At 45.7% G+C, this 23170-nt stretch overlaps 1 protein-coding gene across 2 annotated transcripts in view; it reads left to right on the top strand.

The window, feature by feature from the left end:
• KIF26A (kinesin family member 26A) overlaps positions 1 to 23170 on the top strand; it is a 154332-nt gene that overhangs the window by 12599 nt on the left and 118563 nt on the right. The gene's annotated exons all lie outside the window — the stretch shown is intronic.

Genomic DNA, 23170 nt, shown 5'->3' with positions numbered 1-23170 from the left:
ACCGCATTATACCTGCATATAATGCTTTGCTTTACTTTTCCATATCTCTGAATGTTGGCATAGGGGGCCCTTTTGTACTCTTAGTCCTCCGTATGTCTATGAATACTTCTCTTTAAAAGCACCAGCGGATCTGTGCATATTTGCAGAGAGTAGCTGCCCAACTCCCAGAGCATGGGGCAAATAGCCATAGCTACCTTCATGCTGTTACACACAGCGGGGAACATCTATGCAACCCTGAACAGAATTCAGGGGTACTTCTCTGTACCCTGGAGGAGAATGCATGCGATTCTGCATGTGTCTCATCTTTGTACAGTGGCACAAGTAGCAGGGGACGCATTCCTGCAAGTTGCGACTGTTGCCTCTTATGTGGGGTGAGCATGCATCTTGTTAGAAGGGTGGCTACTTTTTTTAGAGCACACTAAATATCTCTGTGTGAATGTTGTGTACAGATCAGTATGCACTGAAACCCTTGTTGTAGTGCTGGGGAACCTGTGCCACCCACCATAGGATGTTGTGGGACATCAATTCCCATTCATCCAGCCAGTGTGATCAGTAGTAGTCAGGGATCATAATGAGTTGCAGTCCAACAATATCTGGAGGGCCACAGGTTCCCTTCACCTGTCTGTGAGGTCTGGGCAGTGGGCAGGTTTTGCCTTCCCCAGGTTTAGTGTTTGTGTAATAATGATAATAATAATTTGTATACAGGCAACCCCCCAATTTTCATGGGGGTTACTTTCCAAGGAACTGTGCGCGTCAGTGAAATTGCGTATATTTGAAACACCATTGGAAAAGCCAGCAAAAACCCTGTTCTGCCCCAGTCCCGCCAGGCCACACTCCTCCCCAGGACACACACCCCATCAGCTGCATACCATTTCCCTAGGCCACACCCCCTTTACCCAGGCCACACCTCCTTTCCCCACCCACACCCCCTCTCCCAGGCCACACCCCTCACCAGCCCAGCTTCATATCCCTGGGAAAACCCATGGTTTAGTGCTTAATTGTATCAAACGGAAATCAGGTTTCCTGCAGATTGCTGTTTGTTCTGATTTAGGGCTAAAGAGCGGGATTTTTGTGGGAAAGGCAAAACCACTTGGATCGGTGCTCTCTAGGTATGGGACAAGTGCCAGCGTGGACGAGCCCTGAGTGTAGAGACTAGCCTTTTGTACAACAGTGGAGTTCACCTGCGTTGCCCTGCTTACTTTTGCCCATGGCCCTGCTCACCCCTGGCAGGTCGCTCAGAAACGAATGCGGCCCTTACCTTGAGAAATGGTCCCCACCCTTGTGGTGGGTCTTCATGTGTTCAGCTGAGTGCCTGAAGGAGCCCGCCAAACTGTTTTCAATATTCTTTTTCAACACTTGGCAGGACAGTACAGGAGTCCCATATGCATCCCAGGATAAGGTTTGTTGTCTTCACCTGCACTTCAGGTATATTGTAGTAGTTTGCTGTTAAAGGTTGTCTTTGGAGCCCAGGGCGTGGTATGAACGGCCTCGGTCCAGTATACCCGAAGGAGCGTCTCCACCCCCATTGTTCTGCCGAGACGCTGATGTCCAGCTGCGAGGGCCTTCTGGCAGTTCCCTCACTGTGAGAAGCCAAGTTACAGGGAACCAGGCAGAGGGCCTTCTCGGTAGTGGCACCCGCACTGTGGAACGGCCTCCCACCAGATGTCAAAGAGAAAAAAAACAACCACCAGACTTTTAGAAGACATGTGAAGGCAGCCCTGTTTAGGGAAGCTTTTAAAGCAGCCCAGAGTGGCTGGGGAAACCCAGCCAGATGGGCGGGGTATAAATAAATAAATGATGATGATGATGATGATGATGATGATGAAGGCACACATTGTAACAAGCATGATGAATTTAAGGAGGTTGGAGTCTTGTCAGCTCCTGGGGTGAGAGGCGACCTGGGGACTGACCCTTGGCTGCCACTGTGGGCTTTATGGGAAATATGGGATTTAAATATTTTTAAAATGGAGATTTTTTTTTCCAAGCGGCAACTAGGAGAGAGATGTGAGCAGCTTCAGGATAAAGTCCCAGAGTGGCTGTGTCAGGGAAGACTCTTGGAAAGCCAGATTTCATTTTTTAAAAACCTACACTTCCAAAAAAAGTAAACTTTGGGTTTTTTTTTCAAATTGTTAAACTTTTGAAGTTGAAAAATTAAGTAGTTAAAAGCTGGCCATTTCTTTACGATTGCAACCAGTTGTTCGTTCTAATTTTATCTTGTGAACTGCCCTCAGATTTATTTATTTGTTTTTAATAAAAAAATTAATCCCCATGATTGCTGATTTATGCACAGTCAAGGGTCAGTAACTAGATCTTTATCCCAAAGTTTCAGTGATGGTTAGATTAAAAAAAGAAGAAAAAAAAGGATGTGAAGAGCCTAGCATTTTATTTTCAAGACGCCCATACAAATGCATTTGAGGCGCTGGTTGTTTATTTTGTAGTAGTAACAGTAATAATTAATAAATAACAGTGGAAGTATATTGTTTTCTAAACAATGCTTATTTGGATATTTGAAAGAATGAGGAGGGAGAGAAAGAGGCCCTGGCAGAGGAAGCCAATCCCAGCCCTGACCTTCATTTTCATTCAAAGATTTCCTGTATGATCATGTAAAATTCCTATGGAATCTAAATATAAGTGTCTTTAAGTGGGGGCAGGGGGCGCGCCTTGTAATCCAGTGTCGGACTGCGAGGATCGGATGTTCGCTGTTTCAGAGTTTGATGCAAAGCCTATTGATACCAGGGAGTGGGAAAACCCTTCTTATGTTGACTTGATGGGGGGTTTCTGTCTCTTTTCATGTGAAACAAGAAATGTCAAAGGCAGGACTGTTAGACTTTTGTATTGTCCGGTCAGTGAATAGGAGGTTAATTTCCTATTGTTCGCGCATAGGGTATAATGGCCTTGCAGAGAACACACGGTGCTTAAACGATTCCCGGTTCCTTCCTTGCAGGTAATGGGAGTTCCAGCTATAAATGGGTCTTTGTCAGGGGAATGAAAAGAATAGTACCAGCTCCAGAAAGTTAGTGGCTCTTGCTTAAGTGCTCAGGTGAGGCGACCTCCCCTCTCTCCCTCTCCTCTGGCCTGTCTGTGTGGTCTCATTTCTGCCTGTCTCAGAGGAACACCCTCTGATAAGTACTTGGTGATAGGGAAATGAAACCTCACCTCCTTTTCTTCTGGGTCCCAGTAATGCAATACTGCCTCAAGAGCACCAGAAGTTTAACAGGGTTGCTCCAAAGGCAAGATTGCATTCCACTTGCTTTCAGGTATCAATGTAAGAAGACCGTTGCAGGTTCAGACCAAAGGGTCATCTCGTACGGCTAGCCTCATGCTCTGTGAATTTGTCTAATCCCCTTTTAAAGCCATTCAGATTGGTGTCCCTCGCTGCCTCCTGTGGAAGTGAGTTACGTAGTTAAATAATAATAATATCCGAGTACTTGGTTTTTTTCTTTCCTGAGTCTTCCAATATTCAACTTGGCTTGGACAGCTCCAGGTTCTAGGATCAGGGCTGAGGAATGCCTGATTTTATAGATTTCTTCCATGCCCCACTTTCCTTTTTTCAAACAAAGAAGCCCCCAAAGTTGTAGACTTCCTTCATAGGGGAATTGCCCCTTGATCATTCTGGCTGCCCTTTTCCACCTCTAGAAATATCCTTTCTGAAGTGAGCTGACCGGAACAGTACACAGTATTCTAAGTGTGGCTGCACCAAATATTTGCATTATGGCATTGACTGCTTTATTTTCGATCCCTTTCCTAATGCTCCCTAGCGTGACTGTCACCTTTCTCACAGCCAGGGGTGCTGAGGTCACGTGACGTGTCACGTGATGCCACCTGGCAGGATACACGGAGGGTGATCTCTACAGTGGTTTCTCCCAGCTGTTGGGCTGCTGGGCTGTGGCTGGAACGAGTGAAGCAAAGACCCCAGCGGCTTGACCCCGCCCCTGCCTGGCTCCTGGACTGCCAGGTTGGGGTGCGTAGAGGGTGCCCGGCGGTGGCGGACCCCTCAATATTGGGTGGAGTGCTGCCCCTGCCCCCAAAACTTGGGGTAGCTGAAGCCCTCTCTGCTCCCTATACTGGGCGCCGCTGTCCACAGCTGTCACTCACTAGGTTGGGATCTGCATCAAGTCACTCCCTCCCACCCGAATGTCTTGCGCATGGTCAGTGAGCAACAGTTCAGATCCCATGATATTATATGTAAATTTAAGATTGCCCTAATTGCATAACCTTCTTACTTGGAATTATATTTGCAATTTTACTGCCCGTTTGTCCAGTTCGGAGAGATCCTTTTGGAGCTCTTCAACAATCCCTTTTTTGTTTTAATGACCCTGAACTACTTGATATCATCGGGAAATTTGGCTGCTTTAGTTCTCACTAACTCTAGATAGTTAGTGCACAACTTAAAAAGCACGTCTCAATAGCTATCCTTGGGGAAACTCCACTTTCTACATTCCTCCATAGGGAGAACTTTCCATTTATTCCTGTTCTCTGTTTCCTATCTTCTTGCTGATCCATTAGAGGACCTCTGCTCGTATAGATGATTGCTAATCTTATTTTGGAGCCCCTTTATCAAAGTCTTAAGTATACCCAGTCGACTGGATCACCTCTTATTAACACTTTCAGAGAACCATAAAAGCTTAGTGAGCAGGACTTATCTTTGCAGAAGCCATGCCAGTTCTGCTTTAGCAAGACTTGTTCTTCTGTATACTGTGTAATTTTTTGGAGGAAGTAACATGCTTTAATGTTCATTAAATGTATGGTGTGGTATTTGTATGTATTAACTCTGAACATCTGTTATGTGGGCCAGTGTTACACAGGTGCATGGCACTAAAAAAAATAAGGAACAGTTCTGATGCAGTCATGCAAGTCAACCCTCAGTTCAGTATATTTATTCAGAAGTAAGTCCTTTTGAATTCAGTGGGGTTTACTCCCTTTTAAGTGAGTCTAAGATTCCTGTCTTACAGTTCAGTCCTCTGAACTCAGAAATCGGTGCCTCCCATGTTCAGTGGGGAATATTCTCAGGTAAGTGTTTATGGGATTGTTGCAGCCTCAGTTTATTTTTCTGTCTAGTTGTGAAAAATAGCAAGCAGAAAAAAGTCAAGGATGGTCCTTTGTGGCTTGTTCTGGCTTTCCGGTAGGCAGAGTAAACACAGGAAACCTACTGCTTTGAACTTCGTCTATATACTCAAAAGACTTGTGTCCTTTGCCACGATAATTAAGGGATCTTTCATCACAAGTGCAGAAAGGTCTCCCCACCTGGTCCTGATGATGGGTGGGTGCTTTGGAGATGAAAGAAGGGTGAGTTTCGGCTGCTGATTATCACTACTGATGAAAGAAGGAAATTGTCTTCCTCGAGTCAGAGCTGCTGATAATGGCTCCAAATTCGAGCTCCAAACGGTAGGGAAATCAAATGACTTGTTTGCTGGCCAAAGATCAGTTTGTGAAATGGGTTTCTCAAGGACCAGCAAACACACAGATTCCTTGAGAAACCTGTGACTTGTTTAACCTCATTCTCGTTTGTCCTTTCACAAACAGATCATTAAAAGCGAGATTACCCCGAGTCCCTTGTCATCTATCTATTCTCCAAACTCCCCTTGCAGTCTTAAGAGGATCCAAGATGCCTTCCATCAGCTCCAGCCAGCATAACCCAATTGTCAAGGACGATGTGAACCATGTTAGGAACTCAGATATAAAAAGCTAGGCGAAAAATGGCTTCTTAAACCAAGGTTTCAGTGGCCAAAACAGAATGTTTAGGTGTCATTTTTGGGCGAGATGGCTCTAAAGCCTTGTTTTTCAAATGATGGACTGACTAGTAGGATTGATTATCAGTTAAACGTCTGGCTAGTTCAGATGACAACCCTGAGCTACAAACTTTGAGGATTTAAAGAAGAAAAATCACTTGATCCAGGGGCAGTCCACCTAAGTATTTGCCTTTTCCTATTTTTCTTAATTGGACCATTCATAACATAGGGATATTCTTCACAACTGAACAGGGCAGTATGGTGGGGTGAGTGAAGACAAGCAACAACAATTCACCATAACATTGTTCACAGCTCAGACTGCACAGAAAAATGCTTTTTGGTTCCTGGAATTCAATCTGATTGTGCAGATAAAACTATACCTGGTAGAATTCTACAGGGTGAGGTATTAGTCTCAAGATCCAAGGATCCCCAGGTATGCACCTCCAGATGGTGGAGACATCAGGGACCATCCAGGCATCTTCACTTGGTCGTGTGGCCAAGGTGCAAAATGTGTCTGAAGAGCCACCATGCTGACTATCCTTGTTCTAGCGTGACCAAGGATGGAGCTGTGAGGATAAGGGCAGGCTTGGTTCTCAGTAGCACCAGAAGCAAAGATCAGCTTTAGTATCCATCCAAAGATTTGTCCCTGAGTACGTCCAGTTACCTCCTCCCATAGAACTGAATGCGTAGCATGTGCTCTGTGCTTTTTGGTTTTCTGAAACTGCTGCGCAAAATTGCCATGTGCAGGTGGAACCCACAAGTCGCGGTTCTGTTTATTGTTCATTTTGTACTGCATCACGCCCTGCATAATTGTCCTAGGCATGGGTTTCTCAAAGGGATCCTTCAGGGGGTTTCTTATTTAAACAGGAAATTAGTTAAATTGCTGATGTTTCGCGGGGGGGGGGGGGTAGGAACATACAAGGTTTCTGTGTTTGCTTTAGCGGCTCAGTGGATTTAGACGGAATGTCATTGCGCAACATGGGAAGAGAGCTGCCACAATCTGGATCCCCTCTGCATTTAAGTTGCAACGTTTGCAAATAAGTGCGCAGGGACTAACTCTGCCTCCTGACTCCATAGTTCCTATCTGCAACAAGACCCATTACATGCCAGGCCTGAGTGTGTGTTGCTGGATTATTGTTGACAGTGCTCACCAACTGTTGGAGGGCAGGGATTATGGGTGGATGAATGGAAACCAAGCCTTATGAGGAACAGTCGAAGGAGCTGAGTATGTTTAGCCTAGAAAGGAGGAGACTGAGAGCAGATAATGATGGTCATCTTCAAAGATCTCAAGGGGCTGCCACATGGAAGGTGGAACAAACTTGTTTTCTCCTGCTCTGGAGGGTAGGACTCGAACCAATGGATTCGAGTTACAAGAAGGGAGATTCCAACTAAACATCAGGAATAACTTTCTGATGGTAAAAGCTGTTCAACAGTAGAACGGTCTCCTTTGGGAGGTGGTGTGCTCTCCTTTTTTGGAGGTTTTTAAGCAGAGTTTAGGGATGTGGGTGGCACTGTGGGTTAAAGCACAGAGCCTAGGACTTGCCGATCAGAAGGTTGGCGGTTCGAATCCCCACGACGGGGTGAGCTCCCGTTGCTCGGTCCCTGCTCCTGCCAACCTAGCAGTTTGAAAGCATGTCAAAGTGCAAGTAGATAAATAGGTACTGCTCCGGCAGGAAGGTAAACGGCGTTTCCGTGCACTGCTCTGGTTCGCCAGAAGCAGCTTAGTCATGCTGGCCACATGACCCGGAAGCTGTATGCCGGCTCCCTTGGCCAATAAAGCGAGATGAGCGCCGCAACCCCAGAGTCGTCCGCGACTGGACCTAATGGTCAGGGGTCCCTTTACCTTTAAGCAGAGTTTGGATGGCCATCTGTCAGGGATGCTTTTAGCTGAGATTGCAGGGGGTTGTTCTTAAATGACCCTTGGGGTCCCTTCCAGCTCTACGATTCTATGATCTTGATCCCCTCTCCTCCCATAAAACAGCTAAACGGCACTGTTGCACATGATCTTTTGTCCACAGCTGATTCTGGGATCGTGTTGTGTTTACATTGTCTCGGGAGACAATGCAGGAGAGTGCCTTTGGGGGTGAGGTCAAGCTATTGGATGGTTGCAGCGTCTGTAGTGACCGATACAGGAGAGACATGTTTTGTGGCAGCTGGGGCAGAGGAAGGTGTCCAGTTGTTGTGCTGCGGCAGATGCATCAGGCGTTTCTTCTTTCTGCGCTCCTCCCAGTGGTCCTCCTTCCTCTGGTCACTGCTATGGAAATGAGAGATGGGGTTTGGCTGGGATTTCAGTGCTTGTGGGGATGGTGCTTCAGGGTCCTTCAAAACCCTGTGTCCCTAACCGTTCTGATAAAAAGCAACAACCCAGAATCAAATTGTGTACTGCATCAGGGCAAGCCATATTTTATGTCCAAACTGGGAGTTGTGGTTAGCGCAGTTGGTTAGCAACCTTCTGAGGGCCACATGCTAATGGTGGGCGGAGCCAGAGGCAGAAGTGGGTGGAGCAACAAATGCACATTTTACCTGGGTGTACAGTAGGGTAGTTTTTGACACATTCGCCTATCTGTCTTCCAGACAAGCAAGAGGCATTGTCAGAGTTCACTTGGGGTAAAAGCAAGGCCAGTGAGGGAGTTACAGGGGCCACATAAAGAGGCCCGGAGGGCCACAATTGCCCCCCAAGCATAGGCATAGCCAAGATTTATGTTGGGGGGCAAGGACACCCACCTCTCATCATCCTCTGTCTGGCTCTGTCTAGCATATTCAGAATGAAATGTCTCAACAGCAGTTACTTTCTTTTGACCCCAAATGCTCAGAAAAACCTGTCAAAAACTTTCTACAGTTTCTACTTTCAGTTAAGCATTTTTTATTTATTTACTTGATATTTTGGGGAAGGGGCAACTGAGGTTCCTTACTCCTCGGTTAGCCAAACTACAAATCATGCTCTCTGATTCGGATGTGACGCTCAGCCAAGGGTTGTGCTTTGTTTTCCCCCCCATTTCATGAATGGGGATGAGCAAAGTGTCTGTGGCCGCCTTCGGCACAGTAAACCGTAGTTTGCGGCTACAGAACCACTCAGCATTCGCTGAGTTCAGCGGTTCCTTGGGCGTAAGCAAGGCTGTATCAACGCGTCGTCTGCCCATCGTTGCCTGGCTCGAGCTGTGGGTCTCAGGATCCTTCCCCTTTGGCATGGGAGTTTCCCGCCACCCCTCCAAAACCGAGTTGAGACGCATTTGGCAATCCTTGTGGCAGCTGTGCAATCAAGGCGGAGGACTGATTGCACTTGTCAGCTGCTACCCTTTAAAAGCCACCTAAGGGGTTGGCGCCTCCTCTCTGAGTTTTCAGCCCTGTCAAAATGAGAGTCGCGCCGGGCATTTTCCCTCCTGGCCGCTCACTTTCACAGAGGCAGGTGAAGTGGTGTCATTATGCAGCATTGACCCCCCAGGCCAGCATGGATTCTCCCCAGTGGGGGATCTAGGCCGGAGGAGGCAGGAGAAGGCTGCAATTAATAATGAAGGCCTCCTAGGCTGGCGGTGGGCGGGTAATTACCGTTGTTCTTTTTCTTTCCCTGGCTAATTTCTCCAGCACCCTAGCTTATTAGAGGGAAGGGGAGGAAACGCTCCAACCAGTTCAAAAAGTCCTGGGGGATACGCCGGGACGGGCGTGTTTTCAGAAAGAGCATCTGCTGCCGACATCTGAGGTTACTTTGAACCTGTTGAAATATGTGCTTGCCTGCTTTATTGTTCCTGCCAAGTGTTCAGCGATGGCGATTCCGACTTCTCAGACATGTTAAATAGCACAGCTGCTGGAGGAAAGAACTCACCCCGGGTGACTGCAGAGGTTTCTTAACGCCAGTGTTGCTCTTTTCTGGAAACAGAAGCCCCATTTTAGGCAGTACAGTGGTACCTCAGGTTACATACGCTTCAGGTTACATACACTTCAGGTTACAGACTCTGCTAACCCAGAAATAGTACCTTGGGTTAAGAACTTTGCTTCAGGATGAGAACAGAAATTGTGCTCCGGCAGCGTGGAGGCAGCAGGAGGCCCCATTAGCTAAAGTGGTGCTTCAGGTTAAGAACAGTTTCTGGTTAAGAACGGACCTCCGGAACAAATTAAGTACGTAACCAGAGGTGTGCTCTGGTCCATGGGGTCACGAAGAGTCGGACACCACTAAACGACTAAACAACAACAAAAATTTAGGTCTGGAGCAGCAGGAAACAAGCTTGCTCCATCTTCCGTTGACATCCTTTTGGATATTTGAAGAGGGCTATCTTACCACCTCTCAGCCTTCTCTTCTCCAGGCTAAATTTATCCACATTCCCTCAAATCTTCCTTCTAAGGATTGGTTTCCAGACCCTTGATCATATTTGCCACCCTCCTCTGTGCACCTTACAGCTTTTCAAAATCCTCCTTAAACTGTGGTGCTCAGAACTGGACACAGTAATCCAGGTGTGGTGGTCTGACCAAGGCAGGATGGAGTGATCCTGTTGTTTCCCTTAATCTGGATGCCGTGTTTCTGTTGACATAGCTTAGAATTGCATTAGCTTGTTTTGCTGCTGCATCACACTGTTGACTCATGTTAAGGTGGTGGTCTATCCAGACCCCTAGATCCTTTACGTTGTCTTTCGTAAATTCGAGGTAAATTGTCTGAAGCAAGGAGCCTCATTCTCCTCCTGTAGGGGCCGCACACAGTATCTCTATACTGTCCAGAGTTTTGCACACTGATGCTATATGGGAATGTTTTCCCCCTTGAAAATTTTCCTGTTCCTTAAGTTCGTTAGTAACAATGAATGGATGGATGTCAATTGCAAAAAGGAGAGTACTGGGGAAGCACATCTTGTTTTCAAAGTTTCCCGCTTTGTTTACTAAATCAAAGTAAAATAAGCATATTAAATTGAATCACTCTCCCTAGAGTATCAGAAGATTTCATTCTGGAAACTGAAGAAGAGAAGAAAATCTCAGAGCAAATTCTCCCAATAGGGAAATTTGTGTAGGAAAAGGTTCCAGAAAATGCCTCATATGTCATTCCATCTGTTTTTCCTGAGTTGCTTTCCCATGGAAGGCATGTGTAGGTTATAGCTGGGTGCCTACCTGTATCTTCAGGTTGTATGTAGCTGACCCAGGTGTCTCTGTATGCCCCAGTAGCATACCGCCCAACATTGCTCCATTGGAAATAGGGACACCCCATTCCATAATGATAATTTTACTATTTATACTCCACACATCTTACTGGGTTGCCCCAGCCATGCTGGGCAGCTTCCAACATATATAAAAACATAATAAAACATTAAACATTTTAAAAAACCTTCCCTATACAGGATTGCCTTCAGACGACTCTGGGATTGGATAACTCCACACCCTCCAACATTTCTCCAATAGGTACATCCAAAGGAAAAGTGGGACATTCCGGGATCAAATCAGAAACTGGGATGGCTTCTCTAAATCAGGGATGTCCCTGGAAAATAGAGACACTTGGAGGATCTGCAATAGCTTATTTGCAACCTTCCTCCATTCCTGTCTCCCTTAGGTCCTCCAGTATACCCAGAACCTCTTCCCTCTCAAAGTTCAGGGTGTCCCACCTTCCTCAGCACTGACCTACACAGCTGAGGGCCTGCCCTGCTCCATTCCCCATAAATGTTCACGTGTTTGGGCTCTGTAGCTGCTGTTGCTGGCAAACCGTAGAGCACCCAAGAAGGCGAGGTTGGCTGCAGGTGGACCAGCTAACGCTCCAGGAACTGCGGACAAAGGCAGGAACCTAAGGAAACAATCCACTGGGTTAGTTAAACCGATTCCAGCCTAAATATAGACCTGAAATTTGACTGCAGCTAGCTTTGTTGGAAAGTCAGAGCGAGACAAAGTGTGTGTCTGCAGAAGCTGCTTTTGGGAGCTGCTGCCTTTGTTAAGGGAAGGCAGCGGTTTCCTAGTTAGAAACCACATGCAGCAAAGTGTCGCAGTGTGTACTGCTGCTCTTCAGGCTTAGAATCATAGACTGTAGAGTTGGAAGGGACCACGAGGATCATCTAGTCCAACCCCCTGCGATGCAGGGATCTTTTGCCCAACATGCGTCTCGAACCCACGACTCTGAGATTAAAGAGTCTCATGCTCTACCAACTGATCTATCTCAGCTTGGTTTCTAGTCACTTGTGCTGTTTCCCAGAATACTTCATTCCATCCCCTTCCTTGGTCTTCTGCTTCTCCCCCAAACAGCATGCTTAGTCCTGATTGGGTGATTTTTGGGGATGCAGAATCTTACACGGGTCTACTCAGAAGAAACAGCCAATTGAGTTCCTTTGGTGAATATGGAAAAGCAGCGCAGCTGAATGTTGAAAAATATAAGACGAGTCAATAAACAAAGAAATCAGCACAGGTGGTCTTCCTAACCATGGTTTACCAGCTGGCTTCTGGAATCTGATTTTGCATTTGTTATACGTGCATTCCTAAACCACGGTTAATGGCAACAGGAGAAGTGATGGGAGAATTTGTTTCAGGGAGGGCAGCAGGGATCTTCAACTGCAAACCATGGTTTACAGCAGGGTTGGGGAACCTCTAGCCCAGGCATAGGCAAACTCCGGCCCTCCAGATGTTTTGGACTACAATTCCCATCATTCCTGACCACTGGTCCTGTTAGCTAGGGATGATGGGAATTGTAGTCCCAAGGATTTGGAAGGCCAGAGTTTGCCTATGCCTGCTTTAGCCAATGGACTCAATTTGGCTTGATTGGCCTCCCCATTTGGCCCACCAGGCTGTCTCCTGCAAGCCATGCCCACCTGTCCTATGCCTGATGATGTCAAATGTGCCATCAGGTATGGGGAAGGTAAAGGTGCATCTTGGCCAAAGGGAGCTTTGCAGACACTATTAACTGGCAAAGCTCCTTCCACAGCACTTCCAGTGTTCCTGACAACTAGCTGACTGTTGTGGTCTTTGGGAGCACTGTGCGTTGACAGGTGTCAATCACATCTGTGCATTGAGAGGTGTCAATCGGCATTATGCGAGACCATTGACTGATGGGTAGTCTCATCAGATTTGATGCACTGGCTCAAAAGATTTTCCCATCCCTGGCTAATTGGGAACCAGCATTACATCTGGATTGAGCCTTTTGGTGCCAGGATCTGGATTCTGTTGAAATGGAATCGTTTTTGTAGGACTACAATGTACGTTTACATCTCTAGTAACTGTGCACATTAAGGCCGCAAGCATTATTCACTGACCTGTGCGTAAGCCACATTGGAATGCTTGTGGAGTTTACTTCTGAGTGGGCATGTATAAGATTGCACTGAAAACCAGCATAACATTATTCATATTTCACCATTGTTATTCCAAGGCAATAGTCTTCTTTCCCTCAAACAGATTTCTCTGTACAAAAGCACATTTTTTTTGGCCCTCGCAATCTCCCCTTCCTTCCTTGAATCCAGTCCAGCCTGGAAACGAATTGTGCTTTAAAACCAGGCTTTTTATCAGTGTTCCTGGGTTTTAGCAAATGCGTCCCAGTATTTCCATATGCCAGTATCTGTCCAGAATTGATTAAACTGAAGACCAGACGGGCAGGAGGGGAAATGATCAATTTTCGTTTAGCTCTTAGCGCATCTTCTGCTAACACTGTTTGGAGGGTTTTCTATGTCGCTCTGTGGATACGATGCTGTGAAAACCACGTCGAACAAAATGTGGAACGTGATATCTCTATTGAGGTTCAGCATTGACTAATGGCAAGTGTGCAAGCTGTGAAACGCAAAGCCTTCATTCGAGCGTTCTAAGGATTTTGCAGGGCTGGGTTTCCAGCTCTACTGCAACACTCAAATGTGTCAGGAGGTGTTCCACGTTGCCATTAAGGGAACAGGAAGATCTCCACGAACTGACAGAGGTTGAATATTGATTGCTGCCTGGCTTTCAGTTTTCGCCTGGGCTGCTTAAATGTACAATAGAGCATGATCTTTAGCCCACCTTGTCATCACAAGCCCTTGTTGTGGTCACCTTAGGCTATTTTCTTTAGCAGTCTGCTACTCAAACTTTCGAGTTACCGTTGTTTTGTGCTCCTTGTTTTTCTGAGCACTTCGAAGTATGCGGGGAACCTTTTACACGTTCAGCTGTGCGTCCGTACTTGGCAGGATTCCCAAAACAGATTGTTGTGATTTTGATAGCCCTTTTGGTTAGAGTTTCCTTGCTAACTGGATCAGAACTTGCTGTAAGGATCACGTCTGACTGAAGGACTCTAGAACAGCCACTCAAAGAGAGTGAAGATTCGCATAAAATGTGAACATGCTAATTTGCATGTTGTTGGCATTCGTCAACAATGGAGGAGTGTGCCTTTGAGGGTGATGTCAAACCGTTGGAGAGTTACAGCGCCTGCTGTGGCTGTAGAGACCGATATGGAATGGGAGAGACATGTTTTGTTGCATCTGGGGTAGATGAAGGCGTCCGGTTGTGCTGCTGCAGATGCACTATGGCACTTCTTCTCTTTGCACTCCTCCCAGCAGCCATTCTTTCATGTCATGGTTGCAGCCTTCCAATCTTCATGACACGTTTGCAGACATCTTTGCAGCACAGAGTTGGTCTGCCAATGGGCCTGGTAAAGGTAAAGGTAAAGGTAAAGGGACCCCTGACCATTAGGTCCAGTCGTGGCCAACTCTGGGGTTGTAGCGCTCATCTCGCTTTATTGGCCGAGGGAGCCGGCGTTTGTCCGCAGACAGCTTCCGGGTCATGGGGCCAGCATGACTAAGCCGCTTCTGGCAAACCAGAGCAGCGCACGGAAACACCGTTTACCTTCCCGCCAGAGTGGTACCTATTTATCTACTTGCACTTTGATGTGCTTCCGAATTGCTAGGTTGGCAGGAGCAGGGACCGAGTAACGGGAGCTCACCCCGTCGTGGGGATTCGAACCGCTGACCTTCTGATCGGCAAGTCCTAGGCTCTGTGGTTTAACCCACAGTGCCACCTGCGTCCCTAATGGGCCTGGTACCTGAAGCCAATTTTCAGAATGTTTATTACAGGCAACTCCCCATTTACGCGGGACCTCATGTTAAAGTGAAATTGTGTATATTGGGGACACCGTTGAAAAAGCCTGCAAGCCCCCTCCAAACTTCCTTTGCTCAAACTCCCAACTCTCCACAGGCCTAAAAGGGTTGGAGCAAGGGCTCTTGGGATTGCACTTGCAAAGGCTTGTGGGATTGCTAGGCGCTGTTTCTGCACCATTTTCGTGCTCTTTCAGGGCTGTTTTTGGCCCTTTTCGTGTGACTTCGCAGTTCAGTCGTGGTGCCATCGGGGCAGGAGTTTGCGACAGACGTCCAGGGCTGTAGTCATCAGAATGAGAAAACCAAACAGGGCTGGCTTACCATATTTTGAAATGAGCGAAGTACAGTAATATAAATTATCATCTAGCAAGTCCCCTACCCCATAAGACCTTTCAAACCGGAGTCTATAATTACCTAAGTGACCTCTTCCTAGAGTCCTTTATCTTTACTGTAAACTGGATTTGGACCAGACAGTCCTTTGGGTAGAGAACTATCTTAAACAAAGGACTCTCTTCTGACAGCCTTTCAAATAGAGGACTGTCCTCTTTAAAGGAGGACACATGGCCACCCTTAATAACTCACCAAAGTCAGCTTTGGTGTTACTAGGCTTCCTTACTGGTTGGGCTGGATTCTGTGTGTTTAGTTCCCTCTTTAAGCGAAAGCTTTGTGAAAATGTACAGGCTAAAGTCCTGCGTGGCAATCGTGGCCCAGGTTCAGCGCCTTGATGTGGGTCTGGGTCCTGGCGGAAAATGAAGATTGCTGTGCCTGGCATTCCTTCAGCAAGATTTGGGTCTCTTTTGCCTATATGACTGAATAGCAATGAAATCCATTGCGCTCTTGTTCTTTTGTGGATTTTTCTAAGGAGAAGCAATTTATAATACATCCAGGATCTCTGCAATCTGTCGGGAGAACCGTTTCCTACAGCAATTTACCTACAAGATAAAGTAAAAACCATGCATTATTGATACCCATGTTCTGCATATTGCAGATATTTCTCCCAATGTTGTTAATTTTTTATCTGCAGCTCCGAAGGAGCACGGGGAGGGGGGGAGATGAATGTAGGAGGAGAGGGTGGGATATAAGTCAGTGTATGTATTTTGCATAATTTTACTATGATGGATATGTGGCTTTTAATTAGATTTTAATGGCTAGTCTTTTGCATTGGGGAAACATTGTCCCTGCTCTTTTTTTATATATAAAACAACAAACAAACAAATAAATGTGGATAGGATTTTCGTGCTTGCGGATTGAACTGGTCGAAGTTCTCTACACCTCTAAAATGCTTTAACCTGTGACCTCAAATAATGATGTAGTTTAGGTCATTGAGTCCTTGTGGTAAGCCTTAGTGCAGGGGTCCACGATTTATGGCTGGGTTTGATAGCTGAGTGTTAGTTTCTGCTAGCCAGCTTTGAAGTTAAGTCCCATCCAGTTGAAGAACAATAGGTCTATTCAGGTGTTGATGCTGTGTTAACTAAACACAGGAGGGAATGAGGGCTGCATTGATGAGCTCTGCTCGCCTTTCATCTTTTTTCATCACCCTCTATGGATAGGGAGCATCCTGTGTTTCTAGAGGTTACCTTTGACTTTCGGAACCCTAATTTTTTAGCACCCTTACTTGCATGGATTTGCATTCCAAAGGGAAGGGAGAAATCTTGGCTGCATTGCTAACTCTTTCATTCCAAGATAGCGGTCTTGTGTATGCTTGCTTGGGGAGTGCGTTATATTGAACTCAGTGGCACTTACCTCTGAGTAGACATGCATAGATTCAGCTTTTGTTTAATGAAAGCTTTAGCGTATAATCAGAAACGCAAAGAGGCACCACCATTTAAACTGGTAGCTTAAAGCGAGAACCCTATCAAAGAAAAGGAAAGAAATGGATAGCCTTTGTTTAATTTATCTTCTCCCTCTTAATATTTATTTGCATTAAATCGCTTACGGTTGCTCTTGTTATAAACATTGCTATTCCAGTTTTAATTTGGGTGCTGCTTCCCCATGCAAATGTGCTCAAATGCGGAGCAATTCAAGCACAATAATACATATCAGATCTTCATTATAATAAGCTGTCCTCATCAGTGTGTTGCCCTCCAGATGCTCTGGACTACAGTACCCATCATCCCCAGCTGGCACTGGTCCAGAGGCTTCTTGTGGTCAGTATTGGTGCAACCTGATGCCATAAATGCAGCGGTGTAATAAGGGGAGGGCACAGGGGTTGATTGCCCCAGGCACAAAATTGTGAAGGGCGCAAAACACCCAGTGTTGCCTCAATACAGTTGTGTGCTTCCATTGTCGGGCTCTGTTGAAAACAGCTTCCCCATGTGAACCAAGAAATGACTCCTCCATGCAACGGAACGACTCTTCTTATCTCTGTGGTTGCAATTTCCTGGGCTGTGCAGACACCATTAGGCAGTTGAATGTGCATGCGTACTCCATCCATTTCCCTCCCACCCACCCTCCGTATTGCCCCGGGCACTGGCAACCCATGTTACGCCACTGCATAAAGGTATGGAAACAGTTTGCAAAGGACCACTGTGTTGATGATGATGACCAGGAATGCCAGGCCTCCTGTGATAGTTACTTGCTTTTCCCTCCCACATCAATAAAGGCTTCTTTCTATAGCAGTGGATGGAATTACCTTAGTTTTAAATTAGCTCCATAATAAAACAGAGAATCATCTGGATTTGGCTTGCGTCGCTTTTGATTTTCTACCAGTGAAATTGGCAACGAAGGCCAGCCCACAGATTGTCTGTATTCCGCAGTGGTCCTCATTTGTGTGTTTTTGTGCCAGCCATATGCCTCATTCCGGCTGGCTGTTCCAATATAATTTTCATACTGATTTTTTTGTTTTTTTGCATTGGATAAAGATCATGGTAATTATGACTAACAATATGTGACTGGTAAACAATGACATGTTGTAATGTTGTAATGCCGAGTGGAGGGGCTTAAAATAAGATGATTTTAAATTAGCGATTGAAGAGTTTGTTCGCACAGAACATTTCGTGAAAGTGCATCTTTTGCTGTTTGCTTTCTTGTTGGATGTTATCTCTTAGATCAGGGATGGAGGAATTTTGGTCCATCAGATGCTGCTGGACTCTTAATTTCCATCAGCCCCAGCCAGCTTGGCCAATGGTCAAGGATGATAGGAGTTGCAGTCTAGCAACCATCTGGAGGACCACAGGTTCCTTATCCTTGTTTTAGCGATGGCCATGCACATTGGCATTCTGCAATGAATAGTAGTGGGTAAGTCATTGCTCAAGGACAAAAAAGTGGCTTAGTCACTTTATGGATAGACTTTGTAGAGCAGTTTGACCATTTTCTACACCCAAGTAGCATTTTATGAAGCAGAGCATTTTAAAATTAACAGTAGAGCCAGCCACAAGAATGAAGAAAGTTTATTTGCAAAGTATTGAAGCATTATGAGCATATAGATGGTTTGGCGCAGTCTCAGATTTGATGTGAGCGAAGGTATCATGAGAAAACAAGATGCCTGTTTTTGAAAGCATGAGTTGTAGGCAGGTTCAGCAGAAACATGCTGGATTTCTTCTTCTTCTTTAAATGGCTGTCACAAGTATTCAGGGCTTTGACTGACACTGTTCCCCCTATTATAAAAACAAACAAATTTTGCTCCAACCCTTCCCGGCCTGCTGTTCCTAGCTCAGTTACACTAAACTTCCATCTCTTTACTATATCACTCCCTTACTTAGCAGTAGTCCCTTGAGTGAAATCTGGACCGTGTTCATATCTGGGTGTCTGAGGGACAAACTCAGCCTTGCAGTTGACACTAGGCTGCTTCCCAAATTAGTCATATGCCATCACCTGTCACGTTGCTGTCAGGCAAGGAATGCCCAGAGTGAGGAATTAACTATTTATATGCTTACAAGTTAGGGAAAGGCATGTCCCTCAGTCCTACGCCTCTCAGCTGCTCCTAGGTGTGCACCCAATGAGGCAGTTGCAGCAACAGAGAAGCCCCACTGCCGACCTCAGTTGATGCATCTTCCCCACCCAAGCTGAACACAAGCAGGCAGAGACTACGCCTTCATGTAACCTGCTTCTGCCCCTCCCTCTTCATTCCTCTCCTGGTCCGGGGAGCAGGAGAGCTAGTGGCAGGAGGAGAAGGTGTGGAAGCCCTTGACTCTACACCAGCCCGACTTATCGCTCCCTACTCTTGCGCCTGGTCTTCATGCCCCAATCCAACAGCTTCTCCTCCATCTGATTCTTGTCTCCTGGCTGTTACAGGCTCCCCCAGGTCCCTTCTTCCAGGTTAGTCTCCAACCCCATTTCTCCCATTGCCCACTCCTCGGTATCCATTCCTTGACAGTATCCAACTTTAAGTGCAGTGGTAGCCAACATCAGCACCAGCTGGGATGTGATGTCGCAGCCCACAACATCTGGAGGGAGGAACCACATTGGCTACCCCCGGTGAAGTTCAATTTAGCTGTATTCTAATGTCACACAAAGCAGAGACATCACCTTGCCAACAAAGATCCGTATAGTTAAAGCTATGGTTTTCCCAGTAGTGATGTATGGAAGTGAGAGCTGGATCCATAAAGAAGGCTGATCGCCGAAGAATTGATGCTTTTGAATTATGGTGCTGGAGGAGACTCTTGAGAGTCCCATGGACTGCAAGAAGATCAAACCTCTCCATTCTTAAGGAAATCAGCCTTGAATGCTCCCTGGAAGGACAGATCGTGAAGCTGAGACTCCCAATACTTTGGCCACCTCATGAGAAGAGAAGACTCCCTGGAAAAGACCCTGATGTTGGGAAAGATGGATGGCACAAGGAGAAGGGGACGACAGAGGATGAGATGGTTGGACAGTGTTCTCGAAGCTCCAGCATGAGTTTGACCAAGCTGCGGGAGGCAGTGGAAGACAGGGGTGCCTGGCATGCTCTGGTCCATGGGGTCACGAAGAGTCGGACACGACTAAACGACTACAGTGTCACAGTATGATTGAGTTCTCTCCCCCACCCTCCACTTCACATCTGCTTTGGGCAGGGCCTGAGGTGGGCAAATGCAGATGATCATGATGTCGGCATAGAATAAAGTTGTAGTAGATCTTGCAGCGGAGCCTCAGAGGAGAAGGAGCTAGATGCGTGGCTGCCATTTTCAGTAGCAGCCAAATGTAGATTGTGTTGCTTCATTTCACCCGGAGGATGAGAAACCAGACTACTAAAAAACCCTGAAGAAGTAATAATGCAAGCAACAGTAATATAAACAGAGCGACAGAAGTGTGGACAGTCACATTAATAGTAGTAGTAGTAGCAATTCATACAATGCAACAGCAATAAAGAAAGTTTGCCCATCACAGTAATTCCTGTTCCAACACATCGTTGAGGCTGATCTTCTTTTGTGCTGTGTTAATTAGATTGGGTTGAGACATTTCATACCATATGCCGTGAAATGTGTATTATGATGTACTAACTAGCTTCTTCCAGCCTGAAAATCTTTCACTGAGCATCCTGTTACCGGTGAAAAGCAGTAAGTAAATCAGTGGGAACTCTCCAGACAAAACAATTGTCAGACAGTATAACAGGAATTTTATTCTTAGTAGTGAAGGCAGAAACAATATCTCAATTGTTGCTCGCCTGGGCTGAGGCGCTGTCATAATTATAATTTCCAGTGCTTGAGTTTGATGTTGTCCCTTTTGTTTTTGTTTCTGGGCCAAAGGAGCGACCCTTTGCCAAGCTTGGAAAGTAACGCAAGGCTTCCTTTAGACGCACACAAGTTGGGCTCCGGCTTCCTTTTCTGCTGAATAGTGATTGAGAATGAAAGGGAAGCTGTATTATTAAGTGTAGTGAAACGAGCAGCTGAACTCCTTGCAGGTGAAGTGAGCTGAAAAATTAATATGACTGTAGGAAGATGCCTTGTACCAAATCAGGCCATTGGTCCCTCTAGCTCAGAATTATCTAAATGGACTCGCAGAAGGTCTCCAGGGTTTCAGACATGAGACATCGCCAGCCCTGTTCAGAGATCCCAGGGGACTGAACCTGGGTCTTTCGGTTTGCAAAGCAGATGCGTTACTACTGAGCTACAGCCTTCCCTCATTTAAATTGGTCCCATCCCTTTTCATTGAGCACATTGTCTACACTGAACAGACAAAGCAAAAACAAAGCATTGAAAGACCCCTATCATGAACCATTATTAGTGTAAATGAAAAGCCCTAGAGATTGTCTAGAATGTTTCCAGTCCTGGAACAATAAGACTTGATTTTGATAGTCTTATAATAAATACAGGGGTGTGGTAATCTTGATTTCTTATTTTTTATTTTTGAGCGATATTTAAGACACGTTATCCTACAGGCTCCCGTTGAGTAACCATCAATTAATGTCTGTATCTGCCTATATAAAATATTCAGCTACAATTTAATTAAAACAATCAAACAATTAAATAAATATACTGCATTAAAATCACAGGTGGCAGCTCAACCTCCAAAGTGACTTTTTAACTTTTATTATTGTGGTTATGATAATAAAAATCGAATATGCACCACACATGAGAGGTCACCACCTTTTGCTGAAGTGAAGCAGGTTTGGTTCTGGTCAAAACCTACAACCCACATGTAAGCCATCATGGGTTAAAGGAAGGAAGAAAAGTGAGGTATAAATGCAATGAAATAAATACAGTAAATAAAAGAAGTAAAATTATGTATCCTGAACCTTTTGGGGGGAAATCTAAAGCAGACTTGAACCTCATGTAGAAAGACTTGTGTCTTCTTCATTCTACCTTAATATATAAATAAATATTTGCAATACCCATAATGGATATGGACAACTTATTTCAGCGGAAACAAGAAAAAGAGAGAGAGGTGTGTGTGTGTGTAAAAGATGCAGTTCATTCAAACAGGAATATTTCACAATATATCTTATCCAAGAAAAAGCACAGCTTTTTAGGTCTGTGATGCTAGAATATTGTCCTCGTAAAGGAATTATTGAAAGCAGATTTATGCCTCCCTGTCAGTTCTGTTTAAAGGCTCAGAACAAAGGAACTGCATTCCAGACAGTTATATTTGTGTTATGGGTTGTTTGTGGGCTTTTTCTAACATTCTTTGATGGCAAGTCCTTGGTGATCTTTTTGATTTTTTTTGGTCTAGTGTTTTATCACTGATGACTGTAGAGTAACTAGATACGGGGAACCAGGGGAAATCCTGACATTTATGTGTTTCTTATTCTGGCAGAACCTTAGAAAAGATAACAGCGACACCATTTTTGTTTTCCTAATGAGGTAATGCGGGGGTTACATTTTTTTTTTAAAAAAAATGCATATTCCTTGCAGTAAAAGGCTTATAGACAAACTTTTCTTCCTGTTTTCCCTCTAGAAATAATTCGGCCTGTCGGAGGACACTTCCTTTTTGCTGCTCATTTGGCGACCTTGCACTGTTGCCATTTTTTAAAAAGAAACCATGGAAAATGGGTGCCATTTACCACTCCCGTTGCAAAACGTCTTGGAAAAAATGTATTTCGTTTGATGGACGACTCAGCGTTTCAATTTCCCCTGTTGCGCACGTGTAGGGCAGGGCCTCCTCACTCCAGACCTTGAGAACAAGGAGAGACCTGCAGAATCAGGCCAATGGCCCACTAGCCCAGCATCCTGTCCTTGCAGTGGTCATATAGGAAGCATGCAAGCAGAACCTGGGTGCGATAGCAGTTTCTCCTGTGATTTCCAGCAACTGGTATTCAGAATCCAGTATATGTGGTCCAGCATCTGTGGCTGGCAGGTGAGACAGAGGCAGGGAGCACATGTCCCCTACAGGCCCTGGTTTGTGCCCTCTTTGCGTGTTTCCACCTCTCTGTAGCGTGCCATTGAACCCTTAAAATGCTTTGTGGGTGGGGTATAAATAAAAAAATTCCTATTATGCTTGCCTGGACGGAATACAGAGAAGGTTGTTTGAATGTGGAACAGCTAACCTTCTGCACAAGGATAAAATTCACACCTGGTGGGTAGAAAAGAACCAGCCTCCTTCCCTGCCCCTATATAGCATGTCCCTTCTGGATGGAGACCCTATATATACAGTCATACCTCGGGTAGTGTACATGATCCGTGCGGGAGGCACGTTCGCAACCCGCAGTGTTCGCAACCCGCAGCACCACTTCTGCACACACACATGATGCGATTTGGCGCTTCTGCGCATGCGTGTGACATCATTTTGTGTTTCTGCGCATGCACGAGCGCCGAAACCCAGAAGTAACCCGTTCCGGTACTTCTGGGTTTGGTGTGGTCCGCAACCCCAAAACACGCAACCCGCAGCGTTCGCAACTCGAGGTATGACTGAATATAGTTACAGTCAGGGAGGGTTCTGTCCGCGCAATAGGGAATCCTTGAGTGTAGAAACCCCTTCCTTTCGTATGACTGGAATGTAGCTTAAGGCTGTTATTATTTATTACATTTATATACCAGCTTTATCCCCCAACAATCTCAAGGTGGTTTACATGGTTATCCTCTTGCC

Source organism: Podarcis melisellensis (genome assembly GCF_964234715.1).
Source record: "Podarcis melisellensis genome assembly, chromosome: 1".
Taxonomy (NCBI): Eukaryota; Metazoa; Chordata; class Lepidosauria; order Squamata; family Lacertidae; genus Podarcis; species Podarcis melisellensis.
This window is presented reverse-complemented; position numbering and strand designations above follow the sequence as displayed.